Raw genomic sequence first — 8,291 nt, forward strand, 5'->3', positions numbered from 1 at the left:
ATACATCTTCCATCAGAACAAGTATTTTACTATTATTCAAACATCCAAAAATGTGCTAGCTATCTCATGCTATAAAGTGAAAACATTGTTCCCACTCTGAAAAACACTCAATCCAACTTCAACATGAGACTACAAACATGTGTTACAGACAGACAGACATTGAAGGGTGTGGGGAGAGGAGAGGAAGGCAAGGATGACAATTATAAGCCTGTAGGGTTACTCTGAAACAAACTTCTCAGTGATTTGATTCCCTTTAATAATTTTGCTAGGTTTGAGTGTGATGAGGGAAGATGATGGAATGGCTACTAAATACAGTCAGTCATTATAAGATCTGGATGAATGCTTAAAAACAATTCTGCCATGATTTATGTTAGAATTTGTAAATGAATTAGCTCCCGGGGCAGCGCTTTGAGAAGTGCGAGTGTGGTCGCACGCGAGCGCTGGGAGAGAGCTCTCACAGCGCTCCTGGTAATCCACCTGCATGAGGGGATTAGCTCTGAGCACTAGGAGCACAGCTCCCAGCGCTTGGAGCCTGTCTACACTAGCGCTTTAAAGCGCTCAGACTTGCTGCGCTCAGGGGGGTGATTTCACCCCCCTGAACCAGCAAGTTAGAGTGCTATAAAATGTAAGTGTAGACAAGCCGTATGTACTTTGTGTTCATTTTGGGTGAAATTCACCCCAGAGTGGAGGGTGAGCACAAAGCCCATGCTTTTATTTACATCTTATTTAAACCCTAATTTGAGGGTTTAATAGGATTTACGTAGGACTTTTTAGCCTGCTGCTGGCCCTCTGCATGAGAGTGAATTTTGCCCCCAGTGAATATTCTAATAACCTTGGAAACCATGAATATTGGAGAATATTCACAGAAAGCAAACTTCAGATTCCGGAGTATTCGCATGGGGACTCTGATTTGTAATAGAACAGAAACACACCATGTGACTTGTGTCCAATCAAAATAGCTCAGATTTGTATAGCAAAGCCTCAGAATGTTCACAGACAAGCTACACATCACAAACCATTAGAAATTATTCAGAAAAAAGTTTTGAATAACAAATTCCTGAGCTGTTCACAGATACTTGGTGAACAGAAAGAGGTGAGCAAAGAAACTGTTACGAAAATCATTCCCCCATATCTATACTGCTACTTTTCAAAAAGGTTTTTAGTAAGCAGTCTCTAAATACATACATGGGTTCTCATGATACCAAGTTTTAAAATTGTCTTAATAGGCATTTGTATGGTAGATTTGAAAACTGTTCTTATCTGTCTTGTCAGTTCTTGCGCTCAAGGTTACAATTTGTTTTTCTTCTGTTGTTTTTTATTACTTTGCATTTTTAAAATGTCAACATGAAAAATAATTTGAGAGAAGTTAACTAAGTCTGTTCATTTTTGTAAACCCCAGTTCTTCTGCTTCTTACCCCTCTGTCATTCTGTATTGATTGTTTGAACACTCTAATTCTATGCACATTAGACACAGATGTGTGAACACTACAGCAGTTTAGTTCTGACTGTATAGATTGTGAACTTTTTTTCCAAACTACTCTTATGAGTTTGGAAGTGTAGGTCTTTGTATTTATAATACATTATATAATGTAAATCCATGCGAATACACACACCTGAACAAAACTTTCCCTTCACATTACTCAGCATAGACAATTTGATTGTGTTGAGATCTTTCTGAATCTTATTTCTTCCTTCTTCCCTTTTCAAAGTCTTTCCCCCTCTTCCCTTTATGAGAACTTTCCCGGGTAGGCACTAAAAAAATATTAAGTGTCTAGAAGATGTTAAGCAAAACAAAAATATTTGGAAGACATTAAGACATATTCAAATAGGGATTCAGTGATCCCTACTTCCCAGCTTTGGAGGCAGGCCACCTTGGCAGGGCCCACATTTGTCTGGGTGGCCTGGAGCAAAGGGGAGCAGTGGAATTGCAGAAAGTTGGATGGCTCTGGATCTGTGATCACCCTATGCAAATGTGCTAGTGTAGATTAAGCGATGGGTTGCTCCAGCGAGCGCTCTAAAAATAGCATGGATGTTGTGGCTGCAGTGGAGACTCAGGTGAGCCTCTTGAGCTTAGGCCTAGGGGGTTGGTTGGGACTTGGGAGAGTTGACTGCAACTGGCCCCAAAAACAGCTCTCACGTACTGGGCTACAGTCTATCTCGGGAAACAGCCTGCAGGCCTAAGCTTCTCTCCTCTGCTTCTGTGGCACTTAGCTATGCTGCAAAACCATATGCCATCTGGTCCATGAAGCCAATCAACACTGGATGTTCCCCAGCCCATAGAGCATGAGCTTTCGTCACAGAGGGGACAGAGAGGGAGAGAGAGAGAGAGCAAAAGAAGGGGAAGGAAAGAAGGATGTTTGTGTGGGATGTTTGTTGCCTTTTAAAATAAATAAATGTACTGAAGGCCAAGATTCAAATATGGACACCTAAAGTTGCTGCTTCCATTTTATTATATTCGGCATAATGGTATACATACACACACACTTTTTTAAAATTGAAAGTATGATAAGAATATGTACATCCACATTCCCTCCCACCCACAACATACATAAATCTAAGTAATGGTGGCATTAAATGATAGCAGCTGGATAGAAAATAATGCAGTAGGAATAATTCTGTCATTTATTTTGAAATAGCGGATCCTTGTTTCCTATTTCCCACTCCCCTTTGTCCAGTTTTTTGGTCAGTTTTAAAATAACTATTCAAGGCTTTCTTAATAGAGTCTTATTGTATTAAGGTTGTGACCAAATGGAGTAGGATCTCTTGTTTTATTCAGTGCAACCTAAAATCAAGTAGGTGCATCACATTCAAGTCACAGGATTTTTATGAGATGGTAACTTTACATTTCTTGTTAATATTCTGAAAAAAATATAAATCCTAGTCTGTTGTTGCTTCAGAGGTAGTTTCTGACTAAACTGTTTTGAAAATTCTGTCTACACCTTTAACTCAGGCAGAAAACAAGTAATAAGTGATCACTAAGCTTTCATAACATAAATCCTGTTTTAATAAATTTCTAATACCTAGTGAAGTTATATTTAAAAGATGCTGGATTCTGACCTGTTAAATTCATCCACTGCTTGCCTCACAACATTCTCCTGGAGGTTAAGCGTTCATGTCCCTTTTCACCAAAAATACATCGTTATTACTACTTCTGGACAACAGGACATAAAATTTCCAAATCATGCTTTCCTATAGTATCTGTGTGTATATGTACCCTCTCTAGGAATAACAAATAGCATCATTGGTGTAACTCAGCAAATCAAAAACAGTAAGGGGTCGTTTAATTTGTAATTTAGCATTAATAATGTCAAGTGTATTCAGCATCTTTCATTCAAAGAGATCCTAAAAACCTTTGAAAAATAATTCCACAAGCTATACATATAGGAATCACTTCAATCACCATTGAAATGTGGCTGCTACTGGGGTAAAATGTGACAACCATTTAATGATGCAGCAAAACTACGTAACAGTATAAGGCAAGAAGTGAAGAAAAAACAGGTGAAATCCTGGCCCACTGGAATCCCAGTTTTGCCATTTACTTTGCTGAGGCCAGAAATTCACCCACCTTCTGTACTTAGCCCTTGTAGGATTTTACATCTTCAAAACTGTAGTAGTTAGCTAACAGACTAACCTCACAAGCCCCCTGAGAGAGAAATAAATTAAGAGCTGTGTCTGAACCTTAGCCACAGATTTATTTATCCATCCATCCACTGCATCCATAGTATCTGATAACCTTTGAGAATGTTCTGATTCTAAGCCAGACTTTGCAGCTGGGGTCTATCTTCTTTACAGATGAGAAAACCAAGACCCAGAAAAAGATTCTCTTTAGAAAGCTGGGAGTTGCTGGGTCCTAGACACACATGTAGTTCACTAGACGAAGCTGACTCAGGTGAGCATCAAAATTAACTTCTACATCCAATTGCAAATATAATTGTAAGGGTTCTTTGATTTTAGCCCATTACTTTCTGTTCATTCTTTAGTTCAAATCAGAATAAAGGTAATGAAAGCTGCACTTTTTACTCTTCAGAAGGTGTGTCACGGATAACTGAGAATTAGTCTTTGAGGATATGGAGAAATAATGGATGTTGGATGATTCTGCTGAACAGAAGGCCAGTATATCATCAGTATATCGATCAGCATAAAGTGTACAACAGGGAGTGCAAAAAGCCTAACTAGTCTAACAGCTAAAACTGAGAGAGCCACATTTCTCCCCTGTGGGCAGATGGTTATGTTTTTGACCCAGTATAACTTCTTTAATCATTTAGATATACAATGGATTTGAGAAGGCTCCAGATGGAGGCTGAACCTCTGACCCTTTAACATAAAAACATCTATGATACCAATTACACCATCTGTTGGTCATAAAACCACATTCTCTATCTTTTCTTGGCTTTTGTGCTATACAAAAGCTGAAGGGTGATATTTGGGACTGTTCTAGTTTATCCATGCACTGTAATGCAGAACACATTTCCACACACAGAGCGAGAACAAAGCACAATAGCACTGAAGTTCAATTTACATTCTCAGTCAGTGAAAACAAAAATGAAAATAAAAAACAGTTGTCTACAAGTCATTATTCATACCCAAACTATGTCTTCAATTGTACTTTTTCCTCCAATGCCTGTGGTGAAAAATAAACTCTGAAAAGTCCTCTCACACGCGCATGGCATCTGTAGCGCAACATTCTGTAGCTGCAGTTGTAGGTCCACAAGCCATTTCAAGGCCTCCTCTGTGGTGCTATGGATATCATCCATTTCACCGTAGACTCCATATTTGGGGCATTGTTATGATACATTTGATTTTCTCACCACAGTTGTACGAATGGAAGCCTTTGATTTTCCACTTGTGCATCATGTAGCTGCATCTTCCATGGTTTGTTCAGATGCAGTTCAGTGTGGTCCAAAGTCTCCCAGGCAGACATTGAAAAGTCCTGGATAGCAAGAAAGTCTGTGATCATAAAAGAAAATATGGGACTGAAGGTTACACAGGTAGGCCATGTTGGTAGATGGCATGCAACTGATATTTTTCCTGCTTTTTAAAGATGCCTTTGTTAGCAACTTGTATTGATGATACGAGACAGAGGTGTGCTGTGTAATGCCTGACTAGAAAACACTGACATGCTACAGATTCAGCAAGTCTGTCACAAGCTCCCACAAAGCCACTCTAGCTTCACATCCATTCCATCCCAGTGTATAGCATAGTCTCAAACAGTGGCTGAAAGACTCAAGAGGACTTTGAGAAGTGGCTGGATGAGAATCAGGATCCAGTAGGTGCCAAGGCTATATCATCTGAAACTTTTTGAACTGAGGTTGCAGGAACTGATAGTGAAAACATTTATGTGCTGAAGATAATGATCAATAGAGGATGCTTTTCTAAATTATGATCGTAAGGACTTTAAAGCATTAGGATATGGCATAGCACCCTCAAACCTAGGAAATGAGAAAAAATCAGCTATTAGCTCCTAATGGATTTTGAAGGCACAGCACAACTTTTCAATTGTTTAGAGGCATTATGTTTCCAATCAGTAGTACAGATTTTTTTTCTCTGTGTTACTTGTGAATTTTAAACTGTTTTAAATATCAATAGTCACTTCAGTTTATGCTATTTTTCTTTGGAGTCAGTGGCTGTTCTCAATGTTAAACTAGGTATGAAAAAGATCAGCCTGGAATACACATTGCTTTATATTTCAGTGTGGAGGCCAACAGTTACTTGGAACAGAAAGTAATGATGAAAACAATGTGGTGTCTGTTGGCAAATATTAACATTTTAGTGCCCAGTTACCACACCTTGAAGCTAATCCTCCACTGCCTTTACCCAGGAATGATGCAACATCCATTGATGCAAAAGCAGTATCACTGTCTTCATCTAACATGAAGATGTTAGTTCACATTAATCCTGCTCTGGCACATGTCCAACCTGGGGCATTGTGTGGAGGTGCTGTGCTTTATGGCCAGGTAGAGAGCCCCACTGAACTGTTCTTTAAGGATTCTTATGCTGCAGCACTAGAGTGCCAAAATGAATTACCATATTGTGGTATACATGGTATAAACACAGCAAACAGGGAAAACGTTACTTCAAAAAGATTGGAGGAAGACTGCAGCAGTCCAGAACACATGAAAGCTTGTCGGCATCCTTTTACCTTCCAGACTCCTGAAGCAGAAGACAAAGCATTAGGTAAAACTCAGGTAAACTATACTGTTGTTAATTGTTATTTATTATTTGATTATCTTTCCCAGAAATGATACATGAGGAAATGGAGAGAATTTAAAAGTATAAATCTATACAAATCCCCTTATGATAGGGAAAATTGGGTAAAATACACTGCTGATGTAAGGCCTTTGAGTACAAATCCATTTGGCACACGAGGGATGAATTTGGCCAATTAATAGAGCAATGGAGCAAAGCCATAGATGTTGGAGCTAAGACAAGGAAGAATAATTAGTAATAATGCATGTCAAGGAGTGGTTTATAATGTGATAACGGCATGGCCCACATGCATTGTCCTCCTGCCCCTAGAAACTATGACGATAAATGAACATACTGTTGCCATATACTTTATCTTTGTCTAGATACTAGTATGTGCCATCAAATAGGATGTTTGGTCTTTGTGATGAAAGATGGAGAAAGAACACAATAAAATATAATAGAAGGAATTTTGGCCCCAATTTTCAGAAGGCTCTCAACCCAGCCTCCATTGTATGCATGCGTTTTCATACACAGATTTGGCTAGTTTAGTACCCTGTGCCTATGCAACTGAAAAATTCAAACACTGTTTATTAATAGCCTCCATCCTGCTGACAATAGCATGCTATTTCTTCCTCACTCTGCTTGATCGTCTATGCAACCTTCGCACTACGAAGCATTCCATTCTCCTCCATATCTATGCTGGGAGCCTCTGATCTCTTTTGTTGTGGTTCTACTGCCACCTAGTAAAGCACTCTTTCTCTGATGGCAGTGCCATATCTGTGCTATCACTGCCACCAGTCTTCAGTTCTGAGCCCTCCTCGTTCCTTATCTCTTCCTTCATTTAATCTCTACATTTAACTGCCAGTTTTATACTTATCACTCAACTGTGCATGTCTCTGTCACTATTTGTGTTTCTCTTGACCATGTAAACTTGTGGCTTGGGCTCAAATCCTGCTCCCACTGAAATCTATAGAACTTTTACCATTTATTTAAATGAGGCAGAATTAGGTCCTTGGTTTCAACTTCTTTCAGTTAGATGTCTTGAAAACAGAAGTGCATCTCTTGGAGTGCAGGAGTGAGGGAAGAAGCATCTTCTAACAACACTCCATTTCATCTATCTCACTCCTCAACGAGGACCTCCTATTTTCCTCCATTGCCGTTTAACCGGATACCAACAGTCACCCAGAACACTCCTCCCTTCACGTCTCCTATGTCTTCAGATACAGCTGTTATACGTTTCAAATCACTGCCTCTGTGTGCCACAATTTCATCTCTACATCTGCTGAAATCCATGCCTTACTTTCCATTCCCTTTTTCATTATTACTGAAACTATGACCTCCTGAAGTGCCAGCTCTCTAGACTCCAGCATGTGCCAATTGCTACTGCTTGTCCTCTCACACTTACAAGAAGCATGACCTCATCACCTCCAGCCTCGTATTATTCTTCGGGTTTCCCATTCATTTTAGGATCCAAAGTTGCTTTCCTTGTTTCCAAACCTTTCCATGGCTTTTCTCCAGCCTATCCCAAAGAATATGTCCCCATACCTCTCTCACGTCCCTACTGTTAATCACAAAGTTACTTACATTCCACACAGATTTTGTTTGTTGGGTCTTTGTATCACAATGTGTCCCAGATTTGATAGCAGGTTGAAGTATCCCTGTACTATTCCCCTTTCGTTCCTTCTACTCGCTAAGGGTTTGATCCGAAGTCAGTGGAAAAACTTTTACTGATTTCAGTGGCATTTATGTCAGGTCCCTATAACATTGGTCCCCTTTCTCTCTTTTCTGATAACCTTCCCACAGAGTTAACGCAAAAGTGTTCTCTTCTACCATCTGCAGTCTTCTTATATCTCATCTCTGTTTTTTATCAAATTTTATCCCCAAACATATTTTCCTCCTTGCTCTTCATTCTATAATTTTCTTTGCCTCTCACTAATGGCCTTATGAATGCTTTGTTTTAATTCATCACACAATGAGTGAGATCCTTACCCTGCTCTGCTCCTTTTTCACCAAGTTTAAGGGCCCTAAAAGCCCAAGTTCTGGGAATGATTCCCCCAGTGCCTGGGCTGCAGAAGACAACTCCAGGCTAACCTCCAAGCACTCCC

The 8,291-nt window shown here is 39.6% G+C and overlaps 1 long non-coding RNA gene across 1 annotated transcript; it reads left to right on the forward strand.

The window, feature by feature from the left end:
- Positions 1 to 995: 995 nt before the first annotated feature.
- On the forward strand, positions 996 to 4,150 carry LOC123372589. The gene is made up of 3 exons (XR_006580355.1): positions 996 to 1,093; positions 3,793 to 3,889; positions 4,028 to 4,150. It is a non-coding gene; the product is annotated as an uncharacterized LOC123372589 (long non-coding RNA).
- Positions 4,151 to 8,291: the final 4,141 nt, after the last annotated feature.

The sequence above is a fragment of the Mauremys mutica genome, chromosome 6, assembly GCF_020497125.1.
Source record: "Mauremys mutica isolate MM-2020 ecotype Southern chromosome 6, ASM2049712v1, whole genome shotgun sequence".
Lineage (NCBI taxonomy): Eukaryota > Metazoa > Chordata > Testudines > Geoemydidae > Mauremys > Mauremys mutica.